Source organism: Protobothrops mucrosquamatus, unplaced genomic scaffold (assembly GCF_001527695.2).
Source record: "Protobothrops mucrosquamatus isolate PMUCROS unplaced genomic scaffold, P.Mucros_1.0 scaffold150, whole genome shotgun sequence".
NCBI lineage: Eukaryota > Metazoa > Chordata > Lepidosauria > Squamata > Viperidae > Protobothrops > Protobothrops mucrosquamatus.
In genome coordinates this window covers 1,759,243-1,776,888 of record NW_015386515.1, presented here as the reverse complement: position 1 = coordinate 1,776,888, position 17,646 = coordinate 1,759,243, and the positions used below count along the sequence as shown (strand labels likewise).

The 17,646-nt window shown below is 43.6% G+C and overlaps 1 protein-coding gene across 1 annotated transcript in view; it reads right to left on the bottom strand.

The window, feature by feature from the left end:
- Positions 1 to 8,793, bottom strand: part of RAB3D (RAB3D, member RAS oncogene family) — a 33,568-nt gene extending 24,775 nt beyond the window's left edge. The window contains exon 1 of the mRNA XM_015813301.1: positions 8,594 to 8,793. The gene's annotated coding sequence lies outside the window, so the exon portion shown is untranslated. The remainder of the gene's footprint in view (positions 1 to 8,593) is intronic.
- Positions 8,794 to 17,646: the final 8,853 nt, after the last annotated feature.

Below are 17,646 nucleotides of genomic sequence, written 5' to 3'. Positions count from 1 at the left end.
TATATATACACACAGTTCAGATAAACTGGACAATAAACAAGGGTGAGCGAAATTCAATAGGTATGCAAATCCTATCCTATCAAACATAACTACTTGCTGGAACATGCATGAACATCATTTTATGATTTTATTTGTATCTGCCTTTATTATATTTACAAATAACTCAAGGTGGTGAATTTATCCAACGTACGTTTCTCTGCCTGTTTTCCCCACAACAACCCTGTGAGATGGATTGGATCGAATGTGTGTGACTGGCCCAGAGTCACCCAGTTGGCTTTCATGGTTAAGATGAGACGAACTCATGAACTCCTGCTTTCTAGACTGGTGCATTAACCACTGATGGCGAACCAGTGATGGTGAACCTTTTAGAGACCAAGTGCCCAAACTGCAACCCAAACTCCACTTATTTATTGTCGGGTGCCAGGTGGGCGTGGCCCACTGGGTGGTTGTGGCTGCAGTGGTCATGGCAGACTGAGTGGGCATGGCCACGTCAATGTTCCTTGTGGGGAGGGATGCCTGTGGGGGCCGGGCAGGGTTGGGGGGGTGGGACGGTGGGCAGGAGGCTTGTCCTGCGGGGTAAGGTGAGGCCAGGCAGGGGGCAGGTCAGGGGTGCCATTGCCGCAGGCAAGGTAAGGCGGGGCAGGGACCAGGGCGGCTGCTGCCTGACACCATCAGCTCCCGCACACTGTGTCTGTCAGCAGCCACAGCCTGCTGGCCCCTCAACCGGCATGCTCCGGGATGCCACAGCCTGCTGCGAATACCAGGCCAGCCCTCCAGCAGCAGGTGGAGTAGGGGAGGGGGTAAGCGCATGATACAGACCGCCAGACGTGCCTACTCTGTCCCATCTGTTTTTGCTTGCGGTTGGAGAGCAGGTTGCTGCTGGTCATCTCCTTGGCCCCCTTGCAGATCTTGCCCTTGGCCCGCATGTGGAGACTGTTCCCTTTGCACACCCACGCACCCTAGCCTCGCCTCGGGTCGCCACCACCAGCAGCTTGTGCAGGTCGATTAGGCTACCACCGCTGCCTGGAGTACCTGGCCCGCCCAGGACGAAGGAGATGAAACAGCCAGCTAGCAAGCTCGAGTAGAGGTGGTAGAGCATGCCCACGCCCAGCAAACCAAAGGCCACCCCAAGTGGGGAAAGCCAGATCTCCATCGGCTCCATGGCCCCCCCAGTCCCAGCTAGGCTTGCGTGCCTCCCCCCATCTCTGCTGGGCCTGGGCGGCCATGACGCCGATGGGGATCTGGCTTTCCCCGCTCAGGGTGGCCTTTTGCCTGCTGGCCCTGGGAGTGCTCTACCACCTGTAAGCGGGGCTTCCTAGCTGACCACTTCACCTCCTTCGTGCTGGGTGGGCCTGCAGCTCTGGGCAGCGGCCTAGTGGACCTGCGCCATGTGGCTGTTTGCCACCAGCAGCAGCCATTTGCCATCTTGCTAGTCGCACCCAATGCCGCTGCTATGAGGCCGCGGAACAAGCCAGGTAGAGGTAAGGAACTAGTATACTGGTTTCTTACTGCCGCCCGGCTTGTTCAGTGGCCTCATGGCAGCAGCATTGGACAGGTGGCGGAAAATGGCCAGTTTCGGCATGACGTGGCTGTTTGCCACCAGCCGTGGCCATTTGCCGCCTTGCTAGTCGCACCCAATGCCGCTCCAATGCGGCTCAGCTGAAAACGGCCGTGGAACAAGTGGGGCAGGTTCCCCCCTCACCTGCCCATTCAGCTACAGCTTTGGTGGCTCTATAGGCAGAGCTGCGAAGTTCTCTTCTCTGACAGAGAACTTCGCAGCTCTGCCTACAGAGCCACCAAAGCAGCAGGTGGAGCGCCGGAGACTGAGGGAGGGAGGGTGCTGAAGTGGGCAGTCAGGCCATTGGCAAGAGCAATGCTTCTGAGCGGAAAGTGGCCTCGGAACAAGTGGTGCAGATAAGGAAAGAAATCCCCAGAAATTGCCTTTCTTTCCTTACTTGACTCCCAGCCCTGTGCCGTTTCTCCTTTGCGATCCGCTGCCGCCACGTGCAAGGAAACGAAGTTTGTTTGGGGAAAAAAAGATCAGTAAATCAATTTCAACTTTGCGATCTTTCATCCGGGCAGGCAACTTTACCCTGCGCAGCTTCAGCAGGTGTCTGGCAGGGGGAGGGAAACAACTGGTCTACCACAATGCTAGCGCCGCCACATTGCTTCTGCACCTCATGCACAGGCCCCGCCCCACCCCTTGCATGGAGCGGCCTGCTCCTGCCGCTCCACTCCCCCGCACGGAGCTCCCTGCTACCACTGCCCCACCCCCCGCATGGAGCGCCTTGCTACCGCCGCCCCGCTCCCTGCATGGAGTGCCCTGCTACCACCGCCCCACCCCCCACATGGAGTGTCCTGCTACCGCCGCTCCCCCCACCCCCACGCGGCACCTTCTTTCCAGCTCCGACGCGTCACTTCCTCCGCCGCTTTGTGGGACTAAAAATAAAGTTCAATCAATCAATTCCAACTTTGCAAGATCTTTTTTTCCCGCGAGAAGTTGAAATTGATTGATTGATTGAACTTTTTTTTTTGCACATGGCGGCGGAGGCCTAAAGCGAAAAGGTTTTCTAAAACCCAGCTTGCCTGGGGAGATTTTGATGCAGGTTGCTCATGGATGGGACTGAAGGCCTAGGACTGGGGTGACATCATATGTGCCCACAGAGAGGGCTCTGCGTGCCGCCTGTGGCACGTGTGCCATAGGTTCACCACCATGGCACTAGACTAAACTGGCTCTCATGTAGTACTAATTGGTGCTGATGACTTTTTGCTATAGCAGAGTCACTCATCACTACTGGCAAAAACTCCAAATTCTGATGGCCATCAATAAACTAAATATTAAACCAGTATTAATATATTAACTCCCCAGAAGAAAAGTATCATATCACAATACATTTTGGCTATAAATAACAATTCATAATTTACACAAAACAAAAACTAAAAAAGTATTAGAGGAATGAATACCCAATTCCCAAGCTAGAAAATTTAAAAATGTCTTTTTTGGTCAGAACATGGTACACAGATTATATCCCCAAAAGATATTCTCAGATGATTTTAGAGAAAATTAAAGATGATTCCTCTAAAGACTTACGTACAATCCAATGCAGAATTTGACAAGTATTCAATTTATTAATTTTTTAATCTTCATTGTTTTTAACCAAAGCAAGCAAACCAAAACAACAAGTTTCCAGCTTCCATATTTCTATTTCTCCTTATAAAAGGGCATAAAATGGCAAGTTCATACACAAGACTCCAAATGCTTCAAATCCTGAAGTCAGTTATGTAATAGTGACAAATAAGTGAATGTGTCTGTTGATGAAATCAAGTCAAACAAAAGCCTACTTGCTCTGTGTTCCTACATCAAATTACTGCCCCGTAAAACTCAAGGAGACCAAAGCTGCAGTTAAGACCTGCTCCATATCACAAATGACTCTATAGTCTATTGACTAAAATCTCTTTTGATTTGGCTCACTAATTGTTCAAATACATCAACTATGAACTGCAAGTCAGAATTCACTGAAATTATGTTATCTCAAAAGCAAATCATGGTTTAGTACAGGGGTCTTCAAACTTGGCCCTTTTATGACCTGTGGACTTCAACTCTCAGAATTCCTCAGCCAGCGTACCTGGCTGAGGAATTCTGGGAGTTGAAGTCCACAAGTTATAAAAGGACCAAATTTGAAGACCCCTGATTTAGTATGTTGTCATCCAAACCTTACAGACTTCAAATAGTCTGGGAAACTTGCATAGGATTCTTGGTGCATGAAACCCAAGAGGAAGGTTTCCCCTCATTTTGACAATAAACCATAAGATATTATTTTCTTCTCAATTAAAAAAAAGGTCTCTTGGAAAACTTGGGACTATCAAACATAGCAGTCTTATTTCTACAAAATGCCCCAATAGAAATGATACTCCATCAAGATAACAACTAGTAGCTCACTTTTTTTAAAGTACCAGCCTCCACTGATGATAATAAATGGATGCTACTATTTTAATGTTAAATATGCATTTGTGAGCTGTTCTGGAGGATATGTAGAGCCATCAAGTACATTAATCTTCTGGCTCTCTAGAAGGAACCCAAGATTCTGCTTCACTTCCCAGCCTCTGAATCATCTCAAGATTTGTTGCTTTGAAACTACCACCTCTGGACCTTCTTATATATTGAAAAGACAACAACTTTCAAACATAGAGATTAAAATAATAAAGTCAAAACAGCAATAGCACTTAGACCTACATACGACCCCATTGTGCGTTACATATACAGCACTCTCTGGGTAGTTTACAGTGGTTGCCAACATGATATTTACATGGCTGTGCAATACAAACTTTTGATTGCTGAGTCTTCTTAGGATATTCCCTTTCCAACCTAAAAAGAATAACTGAAAAAATACTGAAACATTATAACTAGTCCATAGATAACAACAAATTAAGCCTTTCTATTGTAGGGCTAAGGAATAAAACATATTGTGCACTCAGCTTGATGTAGGATTCTCTTAGCAGAAATTTCAGCAATATTGAATGTGGCATCCTGTCATTTTTTGATATGTACATGATATCCATGTTGTCTCCCCCCTTCAAATAATCTTTCATCAATGTTTTAATTCAAGAGTCAATTTATCAGTCAGTTAAAATTACAGTTCAGTGTGTTAAGCCACTTTAAAACCTACCTGTAGATTCTCCTCTAAAAGATTAGCCAAAAGTCAAGGTTTTTCTTTTCCATAAACAGTTCTTAGATTTAAACAACAGTCCAGGTGTTGTTGTTTTTTCTTTCAGACACTTTTAAATCTTAGAGCTGTCTCTTCCTTTGTTCCCAGCTGTCTTCAAGGTTATTTACAATTCAAAGGAACAGCTTTTTCTTCATTTCTGGGCATTCTGCCAATTTCTGAGTCCTTATTGTTAATATTCTATGCTCTGATTCTCCACTAGATGTCAGCAGTTATTTCTTTTTTCAGGTTTTTTTTTCAATCAAAAAGTTATTTTTGTTATATATTTTTATAATTCCATCAAAACTCTTTAGGGTATAATATTGACAGTTTTTTAGTTCCTAAATTTGTCCAAACCGTGGTAATTTAAATCAAATTTTAGTATGTCTCTTTCCTCCTTAATATTAATTCGCCGCTTCCGTCTATAAGGGAATGGGGATATAGACCCCTCCCTTCACTTCCAGAGATTTTCTTGCTTTTGGGATCTTTCACAAGGATTCAATTAGTAGATAGAAGAAAGAAGATCAATACTTTCACCAATTCCAAGCACACTGTTCACTGATGTTCAGGTTCGTGCTCTTGGACTTCGGCTGCAAGTAGCTTGGGCTAGACGCTGATCTCACGCTAGCCTTTCTCTGTCGGGTCGGAGGGCTTCCCCCAGATCAAATGAAGCAACCGCTGTCGCTTTGTGATCAACGGGGCACCCCTCCTTCAAGGTCACCTCTTCGGGGTGACATCCAACCCATCCAGGTTCCCCCTGGCAGGGCGAATCTAGCCGTGGGGAGCGGAGGTCTGTTCTCCTGTGGCCAAGCGCTACGGGTGCAAAACCGGAAGTCCTGTCTATCATACAACTCTTGTCACTTAACAGGATTGGACTGATGAGAAATGAAATCCAAAACATCTGATAGGCACTAATATTCCTATCCTTCCCTTGGCATCATTGTGGGGCCACAGAGAAGGAAAACCACAAAACCAGCTGTCCTTTCTGAAAGTGGATGTGAAGCATAGGCTTGTTGTTTGGCAGCTGTACTCTCTCAGAAGAGTTTTTATCTTTTCTAAGACAATTGTAGTAAAGGTGTAGTAAAACAAGCATAGCCTTTCTCTGGAGTTGGGGAGGAAGCTAGGATCATCCCTGCAGTTGCCCAAGATATCTGGTTTGCTCCACATCTAGATCCTAAAGTTGGGAGCAAACTGGGGCCTCATAATATTCAGCAGAATGAGACACAATATTATTCAACATTGTGTAATGCATGCAACCATTCACACCCCTGTTCAAATCTGATTTTCTTAGGACGCTACTCAGTTCTACATGTTGTTACAATTATTCTGAATTTCTACCAATTGTATTTGAATACAGAATTAGCAGTAAACAGGGCTTTTTTTGTCATAGAACGCCCAGAACGGAGTTCCGGCATCTTTTTTGGATGGAACCTTGTAGGGTAGGCAAGGCGGGTTGTATGACATGTGTGAGTTCCGGCACCTTTTTTTTTTTTTTTTTTTTTACAAAAAAAGCACTGGCAGTAAAGAATTCTGTCATTATACTTTCCATACAAATGAGGACTCCTCTGCCTTGCTAACCTTTAATCAGGATTCAGATCTTCTTTACTATTTATAGATTATTTCAATAGTTGTCAGGAATGAAGTGTTAGTGAAAATGACTGCTGTGTATCATGAATTGTTTCTTTAAGATAATGGGATTTAAGTATCACAGGATGCTTCAGGGAAGGGCACAATGGGATAAAAGAGAAGAATTAGAGGTAATAGGAGGAGGTATGCTAGTCTACAATACCTGAGTCCTTAGCTAGGACATGGGATAATGAATAAGATTGCACTTGAGCACGTTTATAAGTTTCTTCCTCTTTTTGTAAATAACGACAATGTTCTCAAATAGACTGAATCAGAGGAGTTCTTGTAAGAGCAAACAACTTCTAGACAAGCTTCAATTCTAACATCCTGAAAGCCAGAGGGGACCACAGGCAGCAGCAGCAGCAGGTGATGCTTGGAGGTGGGGTTTTAAAGCAGGCTATGACGTGGTAAACTTGTATTTGGACAACATTAGTTGAACCAGGAAGGATTTTTCTCCTTTATGCAAGAAAGAGAAATCTAGCTAGTGTTTCTCAACCTCAGCAATTTTAAGATGTGTGGAGCTCAACTCCCAGAATTCCCCAGCCAGCATAGAAGCAAGGAATTATTTTCTATAGAAAGTATTAATTTTTTAGATCCTGATCTGTTACATCATGAGGTATGTTTCAGATACTAAGAGCTTTACCTTTCAGTAAGAAATAGGCCTTAACTTAGTTTCTGATAATTTTGTTAGATTTATTTTAAATTAGGATAGTCCTCTAATATTCTACTATGGTTTACGAACTATATGGATTTACACTTTATGTGAAGCCACCTTTTATCATGTTATGCTTAGCAACTGTAACCTGATAAGCTTTTATAATACCCATGCTTCACAAGTTATAATAGTTGGCTTCATGCTAAGCCAAAAATAAACAATCACACAATCTGTGAGAATCCAGCTTTTGTGGTTGTTTTTTAATACTGCTCTTCTGTTTCTGTCCTCCCAAATTAAGGTAGATTTGGAAAACAACACAAAAGGAAAATCCAAGCCAGAATGTCAAGTGTACAAATTGTGAGAGAAAATAAAAACCTAAATCCATCAGCTTATCTGTACATGCCACCCAAGCAGTCTTGACTCCAGAAATGCCACGTTTGATTGCTCAAAAGCCAGGAAGAGGCATTCAGGTGTGCAAGTGCCCTGTCTGCTTCTAATGATCGTGGATAGGAAAACTGCAAATACTAAGAGCTTCTGGGACCATCACACAGATGTGGATGCCAGCTGAGGTTGCCACAAAAGATCAGACTTACTATATCTGTCCTGGTAAAAGCACAGAAACTGATTAAAAAAAAGGGTTTAAATCATTGCTGTGACTCTTTTAATGGTCTTCTACTAATTCTGGAGGAACGTCCACATTAGTTTTGCTCTTGTAGTAGTGCTGCGCAGATGTTAAAGATCCCTTCAGTGGAAGGAATAGATTTCAGTGCCTAGATCTCCTACATTTGATTAACAGTTGGAACAGTACAGATCCCCACAGACATATCCAACTGCATGACAAAAGCTACTGCAGCCTTCCCCAACTTGGTGCTCTTCAGATAGATTAGGTAAGAACATGCCATAAATTTACCAATTGACCCTGCAAGTTGTGGATAATGAATATTATAGTCAAACACATCCTGAAAGTGCCAGGTTGGGGACTCTGTGCAGCTGCTTTTTTAGGGTCCTATAACTGCTTTGAATAGCCACTAGCTTCCAATGAAGGGATGGTCCCCTAATTCTCCCATCTCCCTATTTTTACTGAGAAAGAGCAGAATAGTATTTTGATACATTCATGCAAGAACACTGTGAATTATAAATAGATCACCAATCAGAACTCTGCTGATGTTGATTCCATAATGATTTAAATACATAAACCCTGGCCATTAAGAGGGAAAGTAATCGCATGCCATTCGTTTTATTACTCTCCTTTTCAAAGAGGGGCTCTAACTGATGTTCGCAGTTGTCGGAGAAGGCAATGACCCAAGTCCATGACCCTAAAATGAAGCAGAGTCAAATCAGACGGCCTTCCAGTGTCAAGACCAAGACAGTCGCCTTCGCCTTCCCTCTCGGGCGAACCGGGGCGCGCCCAGTCAACACACCCCGAAGTCTCAAGGAAGGAGCTCGCATCCGGGCAGTTTGGAGTTGCTGCCTTGCTTAGCGAACAGGAGCAGAGCAACCCCGACGCTGAACAACGCCAGCTGTCCAAATACCAACCGGACGTTGCAATTGGCCGGAGGGCTCTCTTCGAAAGAGTAACAGAAGAAGCTAAGATCATTGACCGACTTACTTCGCCTGGCTATGGGGCGTAAGGACCCGAGCCTGGTTTCTTCCACCAGCTGGAAGCTGCTGCGATTTTCCTCCAGAGAAGAGGAGAAGCAGCAGTAGCAGCTCCTGGTGTGCACGGGAGGAGAGCAAAGCCACCCGCGAAAAAGGAAGGAGTGTGTGAGCCGTCTTCCAGCAGCCGACCTCAGCAATCGGCGCTCCACATCATCCAACCACTCCCACCTGGAGCGGGTCCGGAGCGCCTGCCCGCCCTGCTCACTCCCCCCCCACCCGCCGGTCCGGGGATTGCAAGGCAGTTCTTCGCCTGAAAGCGGAAGCAGGATGCTGGGAGCTCCGGAGAGGGCTTTTCAGGCGCTGCCCTCGACCGTTCTGCTGTCGCTACGGGAGTATCTCATTTTACTTCCTCGTGGCGGGACCTCACTGGTAGCACCACAATACGATTTTCGACTGCAGTCTCTATAGCCGCTTCTTGCCCCGGAGAAAGTTTAATCGAACTCGGTGTCTTTGTTCGCGTATGGTGTTAAAATGTTACCCAAAATATATTTTAGGGTTGTTTTTATCGTCGAACCTATTGTTTTAGATTCACATGATTAAGGAAGGCAAGCCTGAAACTGCAGTATAATAAGAGCAAGTGCAGAATGATCTTATGGCCACCCTTGTTCAGGTTTCTTAAATCACAGTTGGTTGCGCTCCAGTTCACGTGTACATGAAGTTTTCTCGTTGCAAACAATCATGCAATCTCTTTGAGGCTGGCTGTCCGGTGACGTCACAGATTTTGCGGAAGGCAGGGGCTAGTCAGAGCTCGTCACGCGTTTGTTTCTATAAACTGGAAGTCGGAAGGCGCATACATTTAAATAATTATTATATCCCCGATGTATCTCAGCGTTTCTGATTTCGAAGAACTCTAGTGAACAATCCCAAAAAGGCTTTATTGCTAGTCTCTGAAGCTGTGGTTACATACACCTGAGTGAGTCTGCTTGTAACATTCCTGCTGCAAATACTCTTTTCTGAGGTTTCAGGTTTTTTATATCGTGTGAACCTATTATATTGATTTACTGAAATGCTCTAATTTATAGCATTCAGATTAAAATAATCAAGATGACAGCCATTTTGAATTCAAACAACACAGTAATATGCTGTGGGTAAGGTGGAAAGTAATATGTAATAACATGGGACCAGCCTATTTGCAGGGCTCCCGTCCCCTATTGTTTTTGTCTGTCCCACCAAGTCTAACAGGGAGGGCATGCTCCAGATCTCCATCAGACAATGTCATCTTGTTAGACCCCAGATTGTATTTGCTTTGTGTCTGACTTGTGAAATAGCATCTCCCCTAGAGATTCGTATGGTCCCCAATGCTGTTAGTCTTCTGTAAGGCATTGGAGACCTGGTTGTACTCCCAGGCATTTGGGCCAGGAGGTAAGGTGAATCTCTTGCTGATGTGGCTTTTTATTTTGGGATTATTATTTTAACTTTAAGAAAGCCTTGTAACTTTCTACTGTTATGGTTTTCATCCTTGTACAGTACTCCACCCAGAGTCATTATTGTGAAATGGGTGGTCTGTAAAGAGTTAAATAAGTAATAGCATCATACATCCTCTGAAGTTTATATCTGGCCATGCCATACACCTGATTTAGGTGCTTGGTAGAAAAATAGGCTTGATTTTTGCTGGTCTACTACTGTAATAAAGATTTGGTTGACAAGTGTGACTTTATAGTTGGAGTCACATATCACACTAAGGAGCAAGACTAAAGTTTTTATAGGTAATCTTCACTTTATGACCACAATTGAGCCCAAAATTCCTGTTGCTAAGTGAGACAATTGTTAAGTGAGTTTTGCCCCATTTTACCACCTTCCTTGCCACAGTTATGTGAATCACTGCAGTTGACAAGTTGGTAACATGGTTGTTAAGTGAATCTGGCTTCTCCATTGATTTTGCTTGTCAAAAGGTTGCAAAAGGTGATCACATAACCTTGGGAAACAGCAACTGTCATAAGTATGAACCAGTTGCCAAGCATCTGAATTTTGATCACATGATTATGGGGCTGCTACAAAGGTAAGTGTGAAAAACAGTCATAAGTCACTTTTTTCAGTGCTGTTGTAACTTTGGTCACTGAATGAACTGTTGTAAGTAGAGGACTATCTATCTGTACAGCACAACAGACTAAAAGGCTGATTCATTTATGGCTCAGTGTATTCACATGAATCCAAGCAATTGGTTTAATTCATTTAGTACATTTAGTTAGCCATGGCTTAATATATTGTACATTGTGGTTTATTTAGTTAGGCATTTGTGTGTGCGCATGTGCCTTTGTGTTAGTCTTGATTCTTGGGAACTAAATGAATAAATCCCTGCAGGTTTTTGGCAAGATTTGTTTTAAAAGTGGCTTGCTCCTGCCTTCTTCCCAGGACTGAGAGAAAGTAACGCCCAAGGTCTGCATTATCCTTGTTGGTAATCAAGAAAGGAGTCAATGAACAAGCCAAAGTCAAAACAAATATATATAACATATGTCTTGTTTAATTAAGCAAACAATTGGCTGCCATCTCAGTTTGGAAGAGTATGTGATATAGCACCATCTAGTGCTGTTTTGACTGAAAACACATTTTTTTAATTTTTAGTAAGAAATGTAAAACTGGCTATATGCATGTTACACAGAATAACTAATGAACCACATTTTAATCTAATTTGTTCGGTGAATTCAGTCTATGTGATGGGTTTATAGTTCAATCTGTTATGCAAATCCAGAAGATTAGGTTAATTGGATAACTGGTTCTGTTTATCATAGGTAAACCCATTGTTTGAACACAACTTTAGGACTCGGTTCACAGATCTATATAAGATGTAGTCACAGAGTTGGAAAGGACTTTGGAGTCTCCTAGAACAGGGCTTTTCAACCTTTTCACCCATTGTACCACTTTTAGGATATGGCAACATCCGAGTACCACCAGTCGCCTAACAAGGTGTCAAAAACTTGATGACCCAAAAAAATGAAAAAAGAGATAAAGTACAGGTAGTCCTCGACTTACAACAGAGCAGCCCAGAAGCGCAAATCAGCTGTAGCTGCTTTTTCGAGCTTTGCTAGAAAACACGCCGCTTGCTAATTTAGCAGAAGCACGAATCAGCTGTAGCCCGGCGCTGATCCTGGAGCTTCTGCTAACTTAGCAAGCGGCATGTCTTCTGGCAAAGCTGAGCAAGTGAGCTGGGTGGAGCTCTCCTCTGTCTCTGCCTGTGCACCGGCAGCTTTGCCGGCAGCAAAGCCCCCAGCCACGCTGGCAGCCTATCCCCCTCCCCTTGTCCCTTTCTGGGCACGGAGGGGGGGAGGAAGGAAGGGACGAAGAGAGAGGGAAGGAAGGAAGGAACAATGCTAGAAAACATGCCGCTTGCTAATTTAGCAGAAGCACGAATCAGCTGTAGCCCGGCGCTGATCCTGGAGCATGGAAGGGGGGAGGAAGGAAGGGACGAAGAAGGAGGGAAGGAAGGGACGAAGAGAGAGGGAAGGAAGGAAGGAACAATGCTAGAAAACATGCTGCTTGCTAATTTAGCAGAAGCGCGAATCAGAGGGAAGGAAGGCAGGCACCCACTCCAGTCCCATCCCAGAGACGCACAGATTTCTCCCCACAGGCACTCTGCAACCTGAGTGATCAGCTGGCCACGCCCCCTGGCCATTGATCACGTGACCCTGGGACACTGTGAACGTCATAAGTATGAATCAGTTGTCAAGCATCCGAATGTAAATCACATGACCCTGGGAATGCTGCAACAATCATAAGTCTAAAAAATGATCATAATTCGCTTTTTCAGTGCTGTTGTAACTTCAAACAGTCACTAAGCGAATTGTTGTAAGTTGAGGATTACCTATACTTTCCCATTTTTTCCTCTTTTTTTTGGGGTCAAGTTTTTGATACCCACCGGCCAGCTGGATGGGGGGTTGGGGGGTCACCACAACATGAGGAACTGTATTAAAGGATCGCGGCATTAGGAAGGTTGAGAACCACTGTTCTAGAAGGATACTATTCTAAAGGTGCTGCAAGAGAAAAGACAATGTNCCACTTTTAGGATATGGCAACATCCGAGTACCACCAGTCGCCTAGCAAGGTGTCAAAAACTTGATGACCCAAAAAAATGAAAAAAGTGATAAAGTACAGGTAGTCCTCGACTTACAACAGTTCACTTAGTGACTCTTAGAAGTTACAATGGCACTGAAAAAAGTGCCCCCCAAGCCACAGCCGAGCAAGACACCTGCCTGCCCCCCGGCAGTGCTCTTCCTCCTGTCCGACGTTTTCATTGTTGTGAGCATTTCTGTTGAGGATTGGCAGCGGAGGTGGGGTGGGGGGTATTTGGTTTTTATTTCCCCTGTCTGCTGGGTGGTTGCAGCAGGTTTTGGTCACTTCACATGACCCTGGGACACTGACCGTCATAAATATGAATCAGTTGCCAAGCATCTGAATATAAATCACAAGACCCTGGAGATGCTGCAACATTCCAGCTGATCGGCGCTTCTTCTGGGCTCAGCAGAAGCACCAGGATCAGCGTCGAGCTCCAGATGGAGCCTGACACTGATTCTGGCACTTCCACTGACAGCCCCGAAGAAGCGCCGATCAGCTGGAAAGCGGCACTGATCCTGGCGCTTCCGCTGAGCCCTGGCAGCCCTGCAGCTCCAGCCATCTCTCGCTCAGGCTTGTGCAGTGCTGCCATCGGTTCAGCTCATTCCCCTCCCCCACTACCACTTTTCTAGGATGGTCGTGTACCACCTGCAAGGTGCCAATGTACCACAGGTGGTACCCGTACCACTGGTTGAAAAGCCCTGCCCTAGAAAGCAGGAATAGCTATAGCACTTAAATTTCTATACTGCTGGTTTACAATGTCAGAATCTTGCTCCCAACAATCTGGGTCTTCATTTTACTGGCTTTGACTTCAGAAGGCTGAGTCAACCTTGAGCTCATCAGGATCAAATTCCAGACTGTGGGCAGAGTTTGCCTGCAATACTGCATTCTAACTGCACCATCAGCGCTCTTGACCAGGAATCCTTGACCATCACAAATAGCTGTCCAACCTTTATTTGAAAACCATCAGTGATGCCTTCTCTATTGTTTAATAACAATTACAATCAGGAAATGACTCCTTATTTTGAACCTGGGTCTGTCTCTAACCTTCTACCTTAGTATTCTTGTCCTACCCTCTAAAATCCACATCTTCATTCCCGTAATACCCCTTCCTTGGAAGACTTCTATTATGCATCTGCTTAGGCTTCTCTTCTTTAGGCTAAACATGCCTAGTTCTTTTCACCATTTTATGCAGGATTTGGCCTGCAAACCCCTCACCATCTTTGTTTATTTTTGCTGCACTGCTTCAGTTCCTCAGCATCAAACCTGTGTTCTGGCAAGCAAGACTGGATATAACATTCCAGATGAAGTCTGTACATGCTCCTAGTACAGATGTACTGTAGAGTGGAAGTATCACTTTGTGGCATGATCTTGACATTATATATCTGATGCTTTGCCCAAGATTGCATTGGCTATACCAGTGTGGTCTACTAAGATACAATGACTATTGAGTCAGGTGCCACGTGTCTTGTATTTCTACATCTGGTTTTTCTTGTCTTGAGCTATAACTCTGCATTTCTTCCAATTAAACTGAATTTTACTGTAAAAAGGCCCAATGTTCAAGTCTTTCAAGATCCCTTTGAACCTTGAACCTTCATATAGATAGCTTCAGAGAACAAGTCAACTTAGGTGGACCAGATTGCAATTGTAGCTTAAGAATATGTGTTTGATTTATTGCAGATGGCCTAGCTTTCTTTTTATTTTTTTAAGCCCTACTGAAATGTCTAAGAAATCAGATCGATACATAGCTGAACTAGCTAGGGGGGGGGGGAGGAAAAGGGGAAAGGAATTGGCTAAATAAGCCATGATTGCACTGCTCACATGCAAAGAATGATCCTAGCTTTTAAAAATTGTTCAAGAAGCCTAATTCAGGATATTTGACTCAAGTTCATGCAAAGATTAGAAAGACTTGAGGAATAAGCTTTTCGCCCCACCTTCATTGCCAAAGTTAGATTGACATAAATTATTGTATTGTATGTATGTTGACCATCTCTTTCTGTCTTAGTATGTTTATGATATGGCTTTTTCTCCAATTTGAGATCCCCTTGTCTGTTTTACTCAGAAAGGATTTACTCAGAAAGGCAGCATCCAGTTCTCCTGATGAATTGCTTTATTCAATGTCTCTGTTTTGTTTTTTTTTTAGACCGTTGCCTCCCACAGCCCCGCAAGGATAGAACTAACAGTTTAGCTTCAGTGGCTATATTTTACCCCCTGCTGAACAGCAGTAATCTTTCTTCTTGACAACAGCCTGTTTTTTCAGGCTACCTTCTGGAAGTTGTGGAAAGCTGAATTATTAAGGGTTGCATAGCAAGAGCTTTGCCATGTAGATTTAACTCATTTCATTTCATTCATTTATTCGATTTGTATCCCGCCCTTCTCCCGAGGGACTCAGGGCGGCTCACAACATATTTAAAACAGAAACATGCCCACAAACTACTTGTAACAAGTAATTGAAAAGTTGAATCATGTCGATTGGACATCTGTGCATGTTGCAAAGATTTCATGTTAATACTTGGCAGACTCTTCTGAGTTTATCATAGGGATATCTATATAATCGAGGACAGGTGAAAATCTCCCTATAAGGCCAATTCTGCTGCTGGGAAGGGAGATTTTTTGGCATTGTTGGTGGGCAGATTTTACATGTGCTTTAGAGCAGGCAACTAATGAGTTTTCAAAGGTGATTGCTTCTGCTCACAGTGAAAATTTGGGGCATGTGGCAGTTTGTCCAGCAAAAGGAAGGAAGGAAGGAAGGAAGGAAGGAAGGAGGGAAGGAAGGAATCTGCATTTTTAAGTGTTGCTGTGGAAGAACAAGTTGAACTGTATCTACTAGTCTAGTCTGTTGCTTCTCAACCTTGGCTACTTTAAGTTAAGTGGATTTCAACTCTGAGAAGTCTCTGGCCTGCATGGGGAAGTCCATAAATTGCTAAGGATGAAAAATATTAGTCTAATCAAATGTGTTGAATGAGTACAAGCATAACATGTGCAAATAACATTGAAGCAGCTGAAATGCTATGGTAGGAGGCATTTCTATGCAGTGTCTCCCATCTCTAATTCTGGAGGCCAGAAGGAGGATTTAACAATGGCTTAAGCATCCCTGTCAGGTCTGGATAACACACAAAGCCATAATTGGGGAAGTAAATCTTCTAAACATGAGTATCTGTTGTGATTAAGGTGTTTCTCAACCCCAATGTAATCCATGACCTAGATCTGTAAGTCACACTTGGCTTAATTAAGCAATGGCTTAGCACACTGTGCAGACCAGCCTGAGCTAACTCAAGCTATATGTGTACATATGGACATGGGTAGTCTTCCAGAAAGATTTTTAAAAAGGGTTTTTTCCTCAAGACTAAAGGAGATTTACAGGGATTTATTTAAAGAGATTAAAAAAGCCCACAGAAGGCTTATTAAATGGAACAGAGAAATCTACTCACCTGTACAATGATCAAAGGGTATCACTCTTCAGTACAGTAGTTCCCATTTGCCTCCTGCCTTCCTTCTCCGTGGTCAATTCAAGAGTCATGCTTAGAATGTTGTGTCAACTTCACTAAATTACTATTTTTAGCAAACCATGGTTTAGTGTAAGGCATGGAACCAGCTGTGGCTTATTCAACAAATCATGTTTAAATTATACCCTTATCAGAGCTTTTGAAATGGATTTCCTAACCATTAGGTTAGGTCTTACTACAATTGTACACGATTTCTGAAGGCAAATTGTTCCACTGGTTAATTGTCCTTACTGTTAGGAAGTTTCTCCTTAATTCCAGGTTGCTTCTCTCTCTGATCAGTTTCCAACCATTGTTTCTTGTCCTGCCCTCTGGTGCTTTGGTGACTAACATGACCCCCTCTTCTTTGTGGCAGCCCCTCAAATACTGGAACACTGCTATCATGTCACCCCTGTTTCTTCTTTTCTTTAGACAAGCCAAACCCTGCAGCCGTTCTTCATATGTTTTAGTCTCCAGGTCTTTGGTCATCTTAGTTGCTCTTCTCTGAACTTTTTCCAAGGTCTCAACATCTTTTTTGTAGTATGGTGACCAAAACTGGTTGCAGTATTCCAGGTATGGTCTCACTAGAGTTTTATAAAGCGGTACTTCATGTGATCTTGATTCTATGCCTCTGTTTATACAACCCAGGATTGTATTAGCTTTTTTGGCTGCTGTTCAGCAGGCTCGTTACCCATTTGTCCTAGTACACCCAATATTAGGATTTGTTTTAAAAAATGCACATGTTTTGTTGCATTCAAAGCAATAGCTCACAAAAGCTTTTGGTCCTAATTTATGGCTGATGGCCTGGGAAGCACAGTGCAAGAGATGGGCCATGTCTACCACCCACAGACCTAGTCTATGTAATAATATGACAAAACAGCTTACATATAAAATCACAAAAGAAAACCAACTTTGGTTCTTACAGCACACTAAACCAATTATCATACAAACTATTTTAGTTTAATTTGTGTGAACTCAACAACGGTGGTTCATGAATCATGGTTTATGTTTTAGCGTGTTATAGCAATAGGATTTAGACCTATATACTGCTCCAAAGTGCTTTACAGCACTCTCTGAGCAGTTTAAAATGTCAGCATATTGCCCCCAACAATCTGGGTCCTGATTTTATTGATCTTGGAATGATAGAAGGCTGAATTAATCCTGAGCAGTTTGGGATCAAACTCCTGGCAGTGAACAGAGTCAGCCTGCAAAACTGTATTCTAACCGTGCAATTATATGAAACCAGCCAACTGTTTTAGGAATAAACAATGATATAGCATGAACTAGAGCCACAAAAGGGTTTTTCTCACCCAGGTAGGAGAAGAAATGGGATAGTTGCTGAAATGAGTGCAGCTTAATAGATTAAAACAGTTCATGAATCCCAGAATAGGAGTTCTGCCATTAATTTACTTGTCAATCTGAAAATCCCCACTGGAAACTGGGAGAGACAAAGGGTTTAAATAAGCAGCAGAAG